The sequence below is a fragment of the Lagenorhynchus albirostris genome, chromosome 6, assembly GCF_949774975.1.
Source record: "Lagenorhynchus albirostris chromosome 6, mLagAlb1.1, whole genome shotgun sequence".
In the NCBI taxonomy this organism is placed as follows: domain Eukaryota; kingdom Metazoa; phylum Chordata; class Mammalia; order Artiodactyla; family Delphinidae; genus Lagenorhynchus; species Lagenorhynchus albirostris.
The window spans coordinates 73,610,055-73,627,503 of NC_083100.1; the positions used below are offsets into that span (position 1 = coordinate 73,610,055).

General features: G+C 37.0%; 1 protein-coding gene across 1 annotated transcript in view; it reads left to right on the forward strand.

Moving 5' to 3' along the window:
- The first annotated feature begins 274 nt into the window (after window positions 1-274).
- ACVR1C (activin A receptor type 1C) overlaps window positions 275-17,449 on the forward strand; it is an 84,763-nt gene continuing 67,588 nt past the window's right edge. Inside the window, exon 1 of the mRNA XM_060151490.1 lies at window positions 275-290. The gene's annotated coding sequence lies outside the window, so the exon portion shown is untranslated. The remainder of the gene's footprint in view (window positions 291-17,449) is intronic.

Below are 17,449 nucleotides of genomic sequence, written 5' to 3' on the forward strand. Positions count from 1 at the left end.
AGTGGCTGGAGCGCCGCGCACCGCCAGCCGCGGGGGCGGGGGATGGGGGAGGCAGGGGAGGGGGAAGCCCGCGCTGATTAGAGCCAACCGCACACTTCAAAAGGGTGTCGGGCAGTGCTTCCCTCCTGCGCCCCGGGAACTTCAAAGCGGCCCGCGCTGCCCCGGCCGTCGCGCTCGGCTCCCGGGCCTCGCAGCCCGGGCGCGGCGCCTGGTGGCCATGACCCGAGCGTTCCGCGCCGCGCTTCGCCAGGCTCTCCTGCTGCTCGTCGCGGCCGCCGCGCTCTCGGCAGGTACTACAAGCGACCCTTTCTCCGCGCCCGTGAGGGTGGGCGTCGGGGGCGGTCTGCGGGTGGGCAAGGGGTGGGGAAAGAAAGTGCTCCGAGCGAACTGACCTTCCTCGGGGCGGAGTGCAAAGCGCCAGTTAGATTGAAGGGGCGCGGGATAGGGCGCAGCGTGGGCACCTGAAGTCGGCCAGCAGGGTAGACAGGTGTGTTGGGGATGAAGCCACCAGGAGGGGGGAAGAGCTCCAGGGACGTTGGGTTATGGGATTAGGGGTGAGGTGGGTGACACATTTGGGGGCAGATTGTAGCGGAGGGAGTAGGAGAGTGTTTGTGGGTGTGTGCAGGGCTGGGAGTTGGGTGGCACCGTGAGTTCACTCTGCAGGGGCTTGGGGGACGCTCCGTGCTGAGCTCCGGAGAGCTAAGCAAGGATGACGACACGGTGGTGGTGGGAGAGTGGGGAGTGGTGGTGGCGATTCAGTCAGAGTTTTAGGAGATGAGGGATACCTCAAAAGCCGCTGGTGCCAAGCTCTGTAGGCGGGAGTGGGAGCTTAAATCTGCGTGGTTTGCAAGGCACAATGCTTTCGAGGTATGATCTTTACTAAGAGCTGCAGGGAAAAAAATTTCTGGCAAGAGTCCCAGCGTTTATGACAGGTCTGTGCTTTGATAGGCTAAATAGAGCCCTCGGCCCAAGCTAGAAATTAAACATTTCTTCATAATGTTTACTAGAAACTGGGGCAAATGCATATAGTGTGCTATGATGAAGAGCCCTTTAACTCTAAAATTCTTTTCATTATCACATTATTCTGGGTTATGGAGAGAGACCAGGAGCAGATTCCTTGCTAACTCATTCTTTAAACATGTCAATCAGACATTTAAGACATTTGCACATAAAAACCTTGTGTTTTTCCGTAGGGCTGTACTTTGTCTGAAGCTAATTTTGATGCATTTTTGTTTTCTCCGATGACAGTCTGTTTGACATTAATAGCTATACTCCAGGGTAGGTAGTTTTCCTCTTAGTGACATGTGCACGAGAATGTTTTGAATAGTATGATTGCTGTCACGTGCAGATTCAGTGTTTCAGATGGTCTGAGAGACTCACCAAATACAATATTCAAATGAAAATTTGATTGTTGGAAGTGATCAGTTGATACAATATTAGAATGAAAACATTTCAGTTATCTTTGAAAAGGCACAGCCTTTTAGGAAGCAGTTACCCAGAGACTTGTCAGGAAGATGATGGGATAAAGGGAAGTATTTGAATTCAGAGTTAGTAAATTCATCACTGGGAAGAAGAATGACTATGGGAAGGTCTTTATGAGAAATGGGCAGAAACTCCACTAACTTGGAATACTCAAAGTGCTCTTGATGACTTAGTAGAATTTACACACACAAAGTCTTCTGGAGATCACAGTTTTAACTGGACACCTGTGAAGTTGCCTCTGAAGGCTATCTGTACAAACCCTGTTTATTTCAGGGAGCTAATAGCTTTGTTGCAGACATTTAAAAAAATAGACTCAATTATTTTTTATCTAGCTTGAAAGGTATATTTTGTTGTATGACAGAATCATTAGAAGATTTCAGAGACTCTGGGCATAGCAAAATAGGAAACACATGCCCTGCCTGCTATGTTCTTAAAAAGGCATGGAAACTTTTGACATTGAAATGTACAATAGATCATCCATTCAAATTTGATTGTTTCCTTAAAATTTGAAGGCTAAGAAAAATGCCTGATATGGAAATAATGTGGCAATACAGTAGAGAAGGACTTATCAAAATTGAACTTTAACGATGAACTTTTCTATGTAGAATGCAATCATTCTGAAACCTGTTTAAGAAATTTTACTCCTCTTTGTGTCCCACAGGAAAAAAAAAATATATTGCAATCTACATTTTTGATTCTTATTTTTTTATACAAATCTTTGATTATTTGATCGAGGGAGTCAAGGTTATTTATTTATTTAATCTTTTAAATTGTTTTCTCATGTGGCTACCTTCATTATCTTTGACCTGGTCACTTTTTTTTTTTTTTTTTTTTTTTTTTTTTTTTTGCGTTACGTGGGCCTCTCACTGTTGTGGCCTCTCCCATTGTGGAGCGCAGGCTCAGTGGCCATGGCTCACGGGCCCAGCCACTCCGCGGCATGTGGGACCTTCCCGGACCGGGGCACGAACCCGTGTCCCCTGCATCGGCAGGCGGACTCTCAACCACTGCGCCGCCAGGGAAACCCTTGACCTGGTCACTTTTACAAATTGCATTGGTAATCATATTTACCATGTTTTGGAGATGTACATGCCATTGTTGACATGTTATATGATAAGTTGCTATTGACAGTGACATAGCAAAACCACATGACAGAAAACACTACTTTCCAACTTGGCTCTGTTGAGCACCAAGCCTAGGACCTTAAATATCTGAAGATATTGATGAACGAATAAACCCTTTTTGCTTTGGCTGTTCTTCCCCAGCATCTCTAGCACCTTAGGTATGTCAAGCCTTGACAGCAGAGTAGAAATCATTGCTCCTTGGTGAAAATCTCAAAGGGTAACCGCTGGTCTGGTGGAAACTTAGAGAAACTATTTATTGGTCTGGACTGGCTAAAAAAATTAGGCTGCTCTGTGTTGCTCTAATTATCTAGTTTCTGGGTTCCTTGATGTTGATAAGAAAGACCTGACATGACCTCACAACATTTATCATGTGTATTAAACAAAGAATTGCCAGAAAATGCCCTGGAGTTCTCAAATTTGAAGCTGGACTTGGACATTATACAGATTTACACATTGTATATTTTCTACTAATTTCATGAAACTCCTTTGTCTTCTGGCTAGAAAGGATTATTAAGAGTCCAGAAAGCTAGATGCTGTTACTCTAAAGGTGAAAAGATAACTGTTGCATTTAATAACCAGAGTGGGGTAGGGGTTTCAGGTAGTGAGTTTTTTTTTTTCCCCCACTTAACAGCAGTTAGCAGTTCCTACTATACATTTTAAACTGTGCTGGAAGTAAAAGTGAAAGCCTTGGACTGAGTTTATAATGCAAAAGATGGCACCTTTGCCCTTCTTTAAGCATGGTCATTTATTGGTTGATTGACACAAGTGTAGCAAGAGGCTCCCTGGTTCCAAAAAAGAGACTTCTTTGGACTAGGAGAAACTCTGTGCAGAAGTCCTTGGGAGCGTATTTCTTCATTGATTGTACTGCCTGAACCTGTTTTCTAGCCTCAAACGTACAGAAGTATAAAATAGAGAGTTCCTCCGATTTTCTACAATGACGCAAAAATACAGGATTTGAGGTGTGAGAGTAAGAGAGGAGCAAAGGATGACACAAAATTTTGACCCAAGCAATAGAGGAATAGACCATTAAGTAAGGTGAGGCTGACTGCAGGTGGAGCAGGCCTGGGGAGAGGTGGGGCATGGTGGAGGAGAGCTGGAGCTCAGTTTTGGGTATGTTGAGTGTTAAATGTCTCATCGGTACTGGGGTGGAGATGTCATGTGAGCAATTGGTTTTGTGAGTCTGGAGTTCAGTCTGACCTGAAGATTAAAAATCTAAAGCCAAGGGCATTTACAGATGATTTTTTTTACTTATTTATTTTTAAATATAATTTATTTATTTGACTGCATTGGGTCTTCATTGCTGGGTGTGGGCTTTCTCTAGTTGTGGCGAGCGGGGACTACTCTTTGTTGTGGTGCGCGGGCTTCTCATTGTGGTGGCTTCTCTTGTTGCAGACACGGGCTCTGGGCGTGTGGGCTTCAGTATTTGTGGCTCATGGGCTCAGTGGTTGTAGCTCACAGGCTCAGTAGTTGTGGCACACAGGCTTAGTTGCTCTGCGGCATGTGGGATCTTCCTGGACCAGGGATCAAACCCATGTCCCCTGCATTGGCAGGTGGATTTTTAACCACTGCGCCACCGGGGAACTCCCTTTAGATAATTTTAAAAGACACATTAAATACAGTCACAGATTTAGTGAATCACAGCATGCCCAGTTAAATTGAATTTCAGATAAACAACAACAAATAATTTTTTAGTATAAGTAGGTTACAAATATGACATGGGACATATATATATTAAAAATTAATTGCTGTTTAATTCTAGTTTAACTGGGTAGTCTGTACTTTTATCTGGCAGCCCAACATTAAATAAATATTGTGGTGAGATGAACTGCTTCAGATATATGTATTCCCGGCTCTTGCATTAGAGAATACACTTATTTTCTAGTTCTCATCTCTTAAAACTTCTGTTCTAGCTTTGCTGCCGTCCCCATGTGTATCTCTGAATAGATCACTTCCAAGTCTTGGCACTGAATGTCCTTCTGAGTCAACAGAGGGGGATACCCAGCCTTTCCTAATCTTACATGAGTACCTTAACATAAAAGGATGTGTGAAAAAGAAACAATACTCTCTAGACTCTCTGCAAATATTTATTGTTACGTGAAAGCAGTTGGTTTTGCCCAAAGTTATGGTCTTTTGAATGTGATTGTTGCTTTCAAATGCATTTTTAGAGTACAGGGGGACTGGTTCCAGGACCCCCGGGATACTGAAATTTGAAACTTGAGGATGCTCAAGTCCCTTATGTAAAACGGTGTAGTATTTACATATGATCTACGTACATCCTCCCATGTATTGTACTTTAAATCATCTAGATTACTTATAATACTCAATACCGTGTAAACACTATGTAAATAGTTGTAAATATAATGTAAAACCTATGTAAAGAGTTACCAGTGCATGGCAAATTCAACTTTTGCTTTTTTGGAACTCTCTGGAGTTGGTTGGTTATATCTGCAGATGCGGAACCTGTGGCTACAGAGGGCCAACTGTGTTTTCCTTTTGAATAAACATTCATGTGTTTCTCTTTAAAAAACTTCTAGGCAGCAGCTGAGATCCAGGTTGTTGTATTTTTCTTGGCGGAACTTGCATCTCTTATTGTAAATAAGGAAAGGTTAGAAGAGAGGAGAACAACTAGGGTCACACAGGACCTGATAATCTGACAGTTTATGGTTCCAGAGCATCTTCCTAAAAGAATGATCTTGAGTCCTTCAGGAGAGGGACAGGGATACATAAATATCAGCCAGAGGATGTTTAGTTCCTGCTCTAGCTAAGTCTCGACCTGCTACCAAATAATTAGCATTGGCTTCATTTTGAGGTTTGCACGGCAAAAGTGTCCTATAAGTGAACTGTAGGCATGGATCATTAAAAACTCAAACAGATATGTTCACATGAATAGAAAGAGTTTGTTTTAATAAATAAACAATAGGATTAATTTTCAAATATAAATGGAAAACAGAACTAAATAGGAAAAAAAGGAAAAGTTCTAAGCACAGAGTGTGTATTTATCATTCCTTATCTTTTATATCTTTTTCTGGATTTTTTATCGATTGGGATTTCATGTTTAAAAATTTTCACAGCAAATACTAAAAATCTCAAGGTTTATCTTTACATTGTTTAAGAAATTGGGATAGGACTTCCCTGGTGGCACAGTGGTTAAGAATCCGCCTGCCAGTGCAGGGATCACGGATTCGAGCCCTGGTCTGGGAAGATCCCACATGCCACGGAGCAACTAAGCCCGGGCACCACAACTACTGAGCCTGTGCTCTAGAGCCCGTGAGCCACAGCTACTGAGCCCATGTGCCACAACTACTGAAGCCTGTGCGCCTAGAGCCTGTGCTCTGCAATGAGAAGCCCACACACCACAATGAAAATTAGCCCCTGCTCGCTGCAGCTAGAGAAAGCCCGCGTGCAGCAACAAAGACCCAATGCAGCCAAAAATAAATAAATAAATTTATTAAAAAAAATTGGGATAATATTGGGATATGTTCATAAATGATATAGAAATTCAAGATAGATGCACAACTATATGAATGTACTAAAGCCATCAAATTACATACTTTGACAAATTGTATGGTATATTATTTTATCTCAATAAAGCTGTTAAAAAGTAAATATAATAATAATAAAAAAAAGAAATTACTCTTTTGTTAAGGGACCTAGGAATACCTAAATACTGTCTTGGTTCAGCTGTGCCTCTCCTCCAGTCTAAGATGGCTTACTAAGTGGGGCATCTAGAAAAGGGAGGGAAAATAAGGCAAGGTAACTTTTTTTTGTTGTTGCCTGGTACTTTGGCTGCAAATTCCATGGCAGAACTCTAATATTCTCCCTTTTTCTAAACTTTGAACAACTAAATAGCCTAGGATAAAGAAAGGGAGGTTATGATAAGTCAGAATCCTGGATCCTGACACTACGCTACCAACAAAAGGTCTTGCAATGCATGGATGAAGCCAGAGTGACAAAGCAGGGGACCTCTATCTCCAGTAGCTCATGGTAGTTCAACCTTCATGGCAGCTCTGACAGGAGTTCTAGGCCATAATCTCAGGGGTGACTGCTAAGTGGGGAAAGATGGAGTGTCTGTGGAGTTAGGTGGCTGGTTCTCTTCTATGAGGAAGCAGGTCCTGCCCTTCCCACGCTTGCTATGAAAAGAAGTAGGAGACAGGGACATGACCATGAGCCCTGTGCCTTTCATGTTCTTTGAAAGCTGGATCCCTGAAGCGCGTGGGTCTCTCGGTTCCCTGGAACCTGAACAATACAGATCACTACTCCTCTCACTTAGGGATCCAGCAAAAAGTAAAAGAGAGGGAGGAGGTGAGTAGGAGTGTGAAAGAGACAAGGAAGACTTTATTTTCATAGAAGCCAATACTCCATTATTTTTCACTCTTTTGCCTTATCATGTGGCTCTTGAATTCATCTGCTCTGATTGGCCAACCAGGCTAACAAGGTTCTATTCTGTCCTGATGCTTCCCTTTTTCTCCTCTAGAATAATTTCCCTTTTCTGTTGTTCTCTTCTGGTTTTTTTAGAGTAGGTATGTGAAGATGCTGTTTCTTCGGAACTGTTTTAAATTAATCCCCTCAAGAATTCATGGGTGAATCATTCCGTATGACTCAAGAGCTTGGCTTATTAGTTTTTTTAAAACAATTTAAATTTGCCAGTGACTTAAGCATCCCAAATTAGATCAGTCTACTTTTTCATTAAACTTTTCACGTCAAGAAAATGATTAGGTTCTCTAATTTTGAAAGTGAAACACATATATTTTCTTCTAATCTGTTTTATCATTCTTGTCTCATGCTAAAGTAAAATGACAGAGATAGATGCTACATCTCTGTATGCTGATTAAGTTCCTTATACATTTTTCATTCAGTGCCATGATTGAATTAATACTTTGGTCAAAAACCAGATTAGAAAAAAATCTAATCCATCAGGATCTGGACAATCATCATTTTAACGCAAAATGTTTAGTTTCATAAGTGCATGCTTATCTTAGAGATGTTAACTCAGAGGGTGGTAATCCAGATTAACACAGCTTTCAGGAGCCAGATTGTTTTCAAACAGAGCCAAAATATATTAAGGAATATTAACTCATCACATCTCATAACTTTATCTGATGACATTTTCCTGGCCTGATCCCCTAGAAATGTGTTTTTTTCTTCTTTCCATTCCCATTATTTCTCTTCAAGAGTAAAGATCTACACTGTGAACCTTTGCCTCTCTAAAATCATAGTGAGACTGCATTCTCACTCAAATTCCACTTGGAATCAAGAGTGTGTATTTCCAGGAAATAGACAATACACTCTAAATTTGAAACACTGAAAAAAGAATAATTATATGATTAGCAGAAGATTCCTTACAGAATAATAAATGCATAGTTGAATGAACCTCTCTCCCTTTTATAGCTGTTCTCTAGATACAGCTGTTCTCTAGATATATTAGCTATATTATATTAAAAGGCATTGCTTTTTTGCACATAGAAGAAAGTTGACTTTGTTAAAACAGCTGGACCTCTTTAAAAGGATTGAGAGTTACTGTGACAAATCAAGATGAGATGCTCCTTTAGAGTTAGTTTTCCTGAACTCTCCTTTGGATATTGTCTTTATCATAGTTTTTCATAATATTTCCTTATTACCTTTTTAATACCTATAGTATTTGTAGTGCTGTCCCTTCTTATATTCTTGACATTGAGAATTTGAATATTCTTTCTTTTTCCCTTGATCAGTCTAGCTGGAGGTTTATCGATTTTATTGATTTCTTTCAAATAAAAAACTTTTGGTATTATTGATTTTCTTTGTTGTTTTTTTCCTTCAATTGTTTTCTGCTCTTATCATCACTGTTTCTTTTCTCTACTTACTTTGAATTTATTCTTTTTTATTCTATCTTCTTAAGTTGGTACCTTAGATCAAGAGTTGACAAACTTTTTCTTATAGGGGCAGATAGTACATATTTTAGTCTTATGGACCCTACAGTCTCTGCTGCAGCTACTTAATTCTGCCATTGTAGTATAAAAGCAGGCATAGACAATACATAAATAGGTGTTGCTGTGTTTCAACAAAATTTTATTTACAAGTGGGACAGCCAGTGGACCATAGTTTGCTGACTCTTTCTTAAGTCATTCACTTAAGACCTTCCTTCTTTTCTGCTATAAGCATTTAAAGCTCTAAATTTCCTTCTCAGCAACTGCTTCAGCTCATCCATAAATTGTGCTGTACTGTGTTTTTGTTACCATTGAGTTCAAAATACTTTCTAGTTTTTGTGATTTTTCTGGGACCTGTGGGTTATTTAGATATCTGTTGGTTAATTTCCAAATACGTTGGGAATTTCCAGATCATTTTGTTATTGACTTCTAATTAAATTCATTGGGGATGAAAATACATCAGCTGTATGATTTCAGTTTTTTAAATTTCATTTTTATTTGTTTCAGAACCTAGCATGTGTCTGACCTGGTGAATGTACCACATGCACTTGAAAATAATATGTATTCTGTTGTTGTAGGGTGGAGTGTTCTATAAATGTTATTCAGGTCAAGTTGCTTCACATGTTATTCAAGTCATCTATATCTTTACTGATATTCTGTCTTCTTATTTTATCAATCACTGAGAGAGGATTGTTGACATCTTCAACTTACATTTGAATTCAGCTATTCTTCTTTTTAGTTTTTCCAATTTTTGCTTTATGTATTTGAAAAGTTTGTTAATGGGTACATACACATTAAGATTATTATGTCCTCTTGATGTATATTCAGCATTAGGAAACCACTTGCTTTATCCCTGGTAATATTTATTATCATGACATGTCTTTCTTTATCACTGGCAGTATTCTTTGCTTTAAAGTCTACTCTGTCAAAATTAATATAGACATCCCAGCTATGCTTAATATTTGTATATCTATCCTTTTTTTACTATTAATATAGCTATTCCAGCTATCTTGTGCTGAATGTCTGCATGTTATAGATTTCCCATCCCCATATTTTTAACTTTATGTGTACATACATACATTTATACATGTACATATACATAATATATACATATGTATATATGTATGTGTGTGTTTATGTATGTGTATAGATGGTTACTTGAAGAGAGCAAATGGTTAGGTATTGTTTTTCATCCAGTCTTCCATACTTGTCTTTTAAATGTAGTGTTTAGACCATATACATTTAATGCATTTATCAATGTGGTTATGTTTAAATCTGTCATCTTATTATGTTTATATCTCTCCTTCTCTTTCTTCCTTTTTTTGCCTTCATTTAATTGACTAAATGTTAGTATTCTATATTATTTCTTTTTTTAAAATTAATTAATTAATTAATGGCTGTGTTGGGCCTTCGTTTCTGTGCGAGGGCTTTCTCTAGTTGTGGCAAGCGGGGGCCACTCTTCATCGCGGTGCGTGGGCCTCTCACTATCGCAGCCTCTCTTGTTGTGGAGCACAGGCTCCAGGTGCGCAGGCTCAGTAATTGTGTCTCACAGGCCCAGTTGCTCCGCGGCATGTGGGATCTTCCCAGACCAGGGCTCAAACCCACGTCCCCTGCATTAGCAGGCAGACTCTCAACCACTGCGCCACCAGGGAAGCCCTTATATTATTTCTAATACTAGTTTATAAGCTACATCTCTTTGTTTTTAGTGATTACTGCAAGATTTATAACATCCATCTTTAAATTATCAGAGTTTAATCTAAGAACATTATTATCATATTCTTCCATTTCTGTCTTCTTGTCCTTTGTGCTATTAATCTCATATATTTTACTTCTAAATATTTTATAAACCATGGGACAAGTTATTATTCTGGCTTTAAATATTTAATTTTATTTATTTTATTTGTTTTTAGTTTTATTAACTTTTCCATTGAAGTATAGTTGATGTAATTACCTTTAAGTGAATTAAAAAATGAATGTGGGGGCTTCCCTCGTGGTGCAGTGGTTAAGAATCTGCCTGCCAATGCAGGGGACACAGGTTCGATCCCTGGTCCAGGAAGATCCCACATGCCACGGGGCAACTAAGCCCGTGCATCAAAACTACTGAGCCTGAGCTCTAGAGCCTGTGAACCACAACTACTGAGCCCTCACACCACAACTACTATAGCTCGGGTGCCTTAGAGCCCGCAGGCCGCAACTACTGAGCCCACGTGCTACAACTACTGAAGCCCGTGCACCTAGAGCCTGTGCTCCGCAACAAGAGAAGCAATAAGAAGCCTGCACACCACAATGAAGAGTAGCCCCTGCTTGCCACAACTAGAGAAAGCCCACACGCAGCAACAAAGACCCAACGCAGCCCAAAAAAAATAGAAGAAAAAAACGAATGTGGTATTTTGCGTTTACCCACCTATTTATCATTTCCATTTATTGCTCTTCATTATTTTGTGTGGATCTGAATTTACAACTGGTGTCACTTTCTTTCAGCCTGAAGAACTTCTTTTAACATTGCTTGTAGCTCAGTTCTGATGACAATACATTTATTTTATTTTATTTTATTGGAGTAGATAATAATGTGTTAGTTTCTGCTCTACAGCAAATTGAATCAGTTATACATATGTATATATTCACCCTTTTTAGATTCTTTTCCCATATAGGTCATGGCAGAGTATTGAGTAGAGTTCCCTGTGCTATACAGTAGCTCCTTATTAGTTATCTATTTTATATATAGTAGTGTGTATATGTCAATCCCAATCTCTCAGTTTGTCCCTCCCTCCCCTTTCCCCTCTGATAACTGTATGTTAGTTTTCTACATCTTTGACTCAACTTCTGTTTTGTAAATAAGTTCATTTGTACCATTTTTTTTTAGATTACACATATAAGTGATATCATGTGATATTTGTCTTTCTCTGTCTGACTTACTTCACTTCGTATGGCAATCTCTAGATCCATCCATGTTGCTGCAAAATTATTTTGTTCCTTTTTATGGCTGAGTAATATTCCATTGTATATGTATACCACATCTTCTTTATCCATTTCTAATCTGTTTTTGTTTTCTGGAAATGCTTTTATTTTCATTTTTCTCAAAATTTTATTATTAAGCTTTTCATACACTGGAATTTAAAGAATTTTATAGTTACTACTGATACATTCACCAACTAGATTATATTTGCTTTGTCCATATACATCCATTTATCTCTCTATTCATTAATACATATTATTTTTGATGCATTTTTAAATAAATTACAAATAGCAGTACACTATTCTCTAAGTACCTCAGCATGCATGTCATTACACAAATTCAATATTTGCAAACACTTGCAAACACAACACTATCCTTTTTTTATGAAACATTTACATATAATGACATTCACAAGTCTTATGTGTGCATTCTTGGTGTTGAGAAATGCAGTCACTTAATCTTCTTCAAGATGTTAATGTTAAACGTCACCACAATGAGTTTACCCAGTCATTTCTCAATGCCATACTCCCAAAAGCATTTGCTGTTCTTATTTTTTTCACTGTAGATTAGTTTTGGCTGCTGAGTGTGTTGCTTTGTAAATGCCAATTAGGTAAAGTTTGTTGATAGTGTTGTTCACATCATCACATTTTTACTGAGAGGGGAGTGTTATAAAAATCTCCTACTGTACTTGTGGATTTGTCTCTCTCTCCCTTTATTTCTGTCGGTTTTTATTTCATGTGTTTTGAAACTCTCTTATTAGACACATACACATTTAGGGTTGTCTGTCTACCTGATGCAATGACTATTTAATTACTATAAAGTCTCTCTCTTCATCTCAGTAATACTTCTTGTCTTGAGTCTATTCTCTCTGATATTATTATAACCATGCTTCATATTTGCATGTATATTTTCCCCATCCTTTTACTTACAACCCATCTGTATCTTTATATTTGAAGTGCACCCTTTGTATATAATGTTCAGTTGGTTCTTGATTTTTATCCTTTAACGATATGACAATATCTGCATTTAATTTGGTGCAGATATTGCATCAAATTAAATGGCTAGTCCATTAATATTTAGTGTAATAATTGATATGGATTTAAGCCTACCATCTTGCTATTTGTCTCTCTTTCTATTGTTCCTCTGTTTCTTCTCTTTTGCCTTCTTTTTGTTTGATCATTTTTGGGACATATTCCATTTATTTCCTTTATGGATTTATTTACACTCTGTTTTAATTATTGTTATTTTTAGTGTATCTAGAGTAACCTAAAATTAATAATAATAAATTAGGTTACTCTAGACCTAACTGTATTCTTTCTTAACTTAATGTTTACTTTGAGTCAATATTGTACTATTTCATACTTCACTCTTTATACCTGACACTTCATTCTTCCTACTTTACTCCCCTCTTTATCCCATGACATCTCCTACTTTAATGTAAAGACCATATAATAATATGATTACATTTACCAATAGTATGATTATACTTGACACCAACGAAAAATTATTAGAAACACAAATAATCAAGGAAAAAACCTTACTGTCCGGAGACAGGGCACTCAATAGAACCTAGTTTAGATGTGATGCAGATATTGGAACTATCATACAGGGAATTAAAAATAACTGTGATTAAAAGCTGTGTGGAAAAGGTGAAAAATATGCATGAACATCATTTGCACTCTGAGTGCCATCCCAAGTGAAAGAAAATTGACAGAGTGAGGCACCTTTATTGATAAAGGCTTGTTTTTTCAAAGGATTAAAGCTTAAATGACAGAGCTTGGTTTATGAGTCCTAAATGGAAAAGGCTTCCCAAACAGGTGTTGAATTCCTCCGTATTCACAACTTGCTCAGCTTAATACATGCTTCTTGTGCTCCCTGAAGTGCCTTAAAGTTTTTATTTTTAATTTAGTCTTTTTGCTTTGAAACAGGTTTCATTTACTGTGTGCTTTTGGCATTATTTATTCTTTTCAATTTTATTTTCTAAAATACTGTTGTCCTAGATTCTACTCTACCCTGGAGCCCATTTTTATGTTTTAAAACTGATTATGTGGTTTATTTCATTTGTTTGCTTCTGTTTCCTGATTTTATGTTTAGTAGAAATAAAGCACCATGTTACGGTATGCCTGATGAGAAAAAAATATGCCTGAACAGACGTGGCATTTTAGCAGAAAGATAGAGTGTAAGAAAATGTCAAATGGAAATGCTAGATGTGAAACATGAGAGGAAGAATGTTCTTGATGTGCTTATCAGTAGACTTAACACAGCCGAAGAAAGAATCATGAACTTGAAGATGGAACAATAGAAATTACCTTATAATTATGTAATTTTACTATTATAAAGTCATTACACAAAAGTGGAAGGTGTCAGGAGGTAAAGACGGAAGAATGAAAAGAACAAAAACAGGGCATCCAAGAGGTGTAATACAATATCAAGTGGCATAACATATGTGTAAATGGAATCAGGTGGAAAAGAGAATGGGATAGAAGAAATATTTGAAGAGATTGATGAATAATTTTCCAAATATAATGAAAGATATCAAATCATCAATCACAGAGATTCAAAGAAGCCCAAGCAGGATAAATATTTTTCCTTCCAAACCCCACACTATTAGACATATCATATACAAATTGATCAGATTCAAAGATAGAGAGTAAATCTTGAAGGAAGCCCAAATAAAATAGACCTATAACATACAAAGGAACAAAGTTAAGAATTAAAGCAGATGTCTCATCAGAAGCTATGCAAATCAGAAAACAATAAAGTGACAACTTTAAAGTACAGTATAAAACTGTCAACTCATTATTCCATACCACATAAAGTTATCCTTTAAAATGGAGGAGAAACAGACATTTTCAGGCAAATAAAAACTGAGAATTTATTACCACAAGACCTGCATTACAAGAAATGTTAAAGTAACTTTATCAGACAGAATGAATACAACATCAGAGACTTGTATCCACAGAGTGAAGTAAAGATCTCTGGAAATGGCTAAAATGAAGATAAATATAAAATAAATTTTTCTTTAACTTTAATCACTCTAAAAGATGATTGACTCTCTGAAACAAAAATAGTAGCAATTCTCTGTGATTTTATAGCATATGTATGGATAAAGTGTATGACAGCTTCAGCACAAAGGATGGGAAGGAGGAAATGGGAATATACAATTGTTAAGTTTCTCATATGTGAAGGGTTATATAGTATTATTTGAAGTTATACTATAATTAATTAAAGATGTATATTTTACAATCAAGGGCAATGCCTAAAATAGTAAAGTGTAAATTAAAATATTAAGGTATAAATAAGAAACAAGTACTGTACATAAAATAAAATGAAAAATTTTAAATCCCAAAACATGATGACAAAATGGCAAAGGCACCAAACATAGGTGGAACAAATAGAAAGAAACTAGCAAGTTGGTAGATTTTAATTCAACCATATCCATAATCACATTAAATGCAAGTGGTTTAAATACAGTAATTAAAAAGATGAGACTATCAAATTGAAAAAACAAACAAGAACTAACTATATGCTGGCTATAAAAACTCACTTTCAATATGAGAAATGCACTTTAACTATAAAGACACAAATAGGTTAAATGTAAAAGAATGAGAAAAGTGGTACCATGCAAACAATAATCATAAGAAAACTATCTTAATCATAAGTGACTATCTTAATTATAAAATTGACTTCAGAAAATGGAATGTTGAAAGGGATGTTCCATAATGATAAAGGAGATAACTAACCAAGAAGATATGATAATCTTAAATGCGTATGCACCTAAATACAGAGCTTCATAATTCGTGTAACAACAATTGATAGAACTGAAAGGAGAAAAGACAAATCCATAATTAAATTTTGAGTCTTCAACACTCCCCTCTCATAATTGATAAAATAAGCAGACCAAAAATTAGTAAGAATATATAAGGTCTGAAAAATACTTTTAACCAACTTGACTTAATTGACATTTGTGTAACATTCCTATCAACAACAGAATATACATCATTTTAAAGTGCACATAGAATGTTAATCCACATAGATCGATTGTGGGTCATAGAACAAACCTAATAAATTTAAAAGAACTTAAAATATACAGGGTATTTTCTTTGAACATAATGGAAGTAAACTAGAAATCAACAACAGGAGCCTACCTGGAAAATCCCCAAATATTTGGAAATTAAGCAATAAACTTCTGAATACTCATGGATCAAAGTAAAAGTCAAAAGAAAAATTAGATATTTTTAATGGAAGGAAATGAAAACACAACATATCAAAAACTGTGGGCTATACCCAAAGCAGTGATTAGAGTGAAATTTATAGGAACAGCTAATAAAGCAAACAGAAGGAAGGAAATAAAGGTAAGAAGAGAAGCCAAGGAAGTTAGAAATAGAAAAAACATTAAAGAAAATCAAGGAAACCAAAAACTTTGTTTTTAAAGATCAATATAATTGGTTTACCTCTATCTAGATTTACCAAGGAAAAGGGCAATACACAAATTACCAATGTCAGAAGTGAAAGACGACATCACTATAGACCCTACATACATAAAAATAAGGGAATATTTCAAACATTTTTATGCTCACAATTAGGATATTTAGATAAATGAACACATTTCTTTTTTTTGATTTTTTTATTGGAGTATAGTTGATTTATAATGTTGTGTTAGTTTCTGCTGTACAGCAAAGTGAATTAGTTATACATATGTATATATCCATTCTTTTTTAGAGTCTTTTCCCATATAGGTCATTACAGAGTATTGAGTAGAGCTCCCTGTGCTGTACACTAGGTTTTTATTAGTTATCTATTTTATATGTACTAGTCTGTATATGCCAGTTCCAATCTCCCAATTTATCCCTTCCCACTTTTCCCCCTTGGTAACCATAAGTTTGTTTTCTACATCCATGACTCAGTTCCTGCTTTGGAAATAGGTTCATTTGTACCATTTTTTGGTTCCACATATAAGTGATATCATATGATATTTGTCTTTCTCTGTCTGACTGACTTCACTTCACTGACAGACTCTAGGTCCATCAACCTCACTACAAATGGCATTATTTCATTCTTTTTTATGGCTGAGTAATATTCCATTGTATATATATGTACCACATCTTCTTTATCTATTCCTCCATCAGTGGACATTTAGGTTGCTTCCATGTCCTGGCTATTGTAAATAGTGCTGCAATGAACACTGGGGTGCATGTATCCTTTTGAATTATGGTTTTCTCTGGTTATATGCCCAGGAGTGAGATTTCTGGATCGTATAGATCCAGCTGGATCATATGATAATATCTCTATTTTTATCGATAGTGTTTTTAAGGAATCTCCATACTGTTCTCCATAGTGGCTGTACCAACTTGCATTCCCACCAACAGTGTAGGAGGGTTATGAACACATTTCTTAAAAAGTACAAACTACCAAGTTTACTCAAGAAGTAACTGAATAGTCAGAGGGATTTATTTCATAGCTCAAAGCTTGAAAACTTTTATCAAAGAAGTATCCAGTCCCAGATGGCTTAACTGGCGAATTCTATAAAACATTTTAAGAAGAATAATGTCTATTTCCACAAATTCTTTCAGAATATGGAAGTAGAGTGAACACTTTTCAGTTCGTTTTATAAGACCAGCATTACACTGAGACCAAAACTAGGTAAAGACATCTCAATGAAAAAAACCTACAGACCAGTATCTCTCATAGAGATGCAAAAACTTCAACAAAATATCAAATTGAATCCAACAATATAATAACAGGGTAATACATCATGATCAAGTGGGGTTTTACCTGGGTATACAAGACTTTCGACATTCAGAAATCTGTTATTACAATTCACCATTTCAGTAGCCCAAAGAAAATAAAAATATGACAATATCAATAGATGCACAAAACCCAGATGACAGCACTCACATCTATAATAAAAACTCTCGGGCTTCCCTGGTGGCGCAGTGGTTGAGAGTCCGCCTGCCGATGCAGGGGACGCGGGTTCGTGCCCCGGT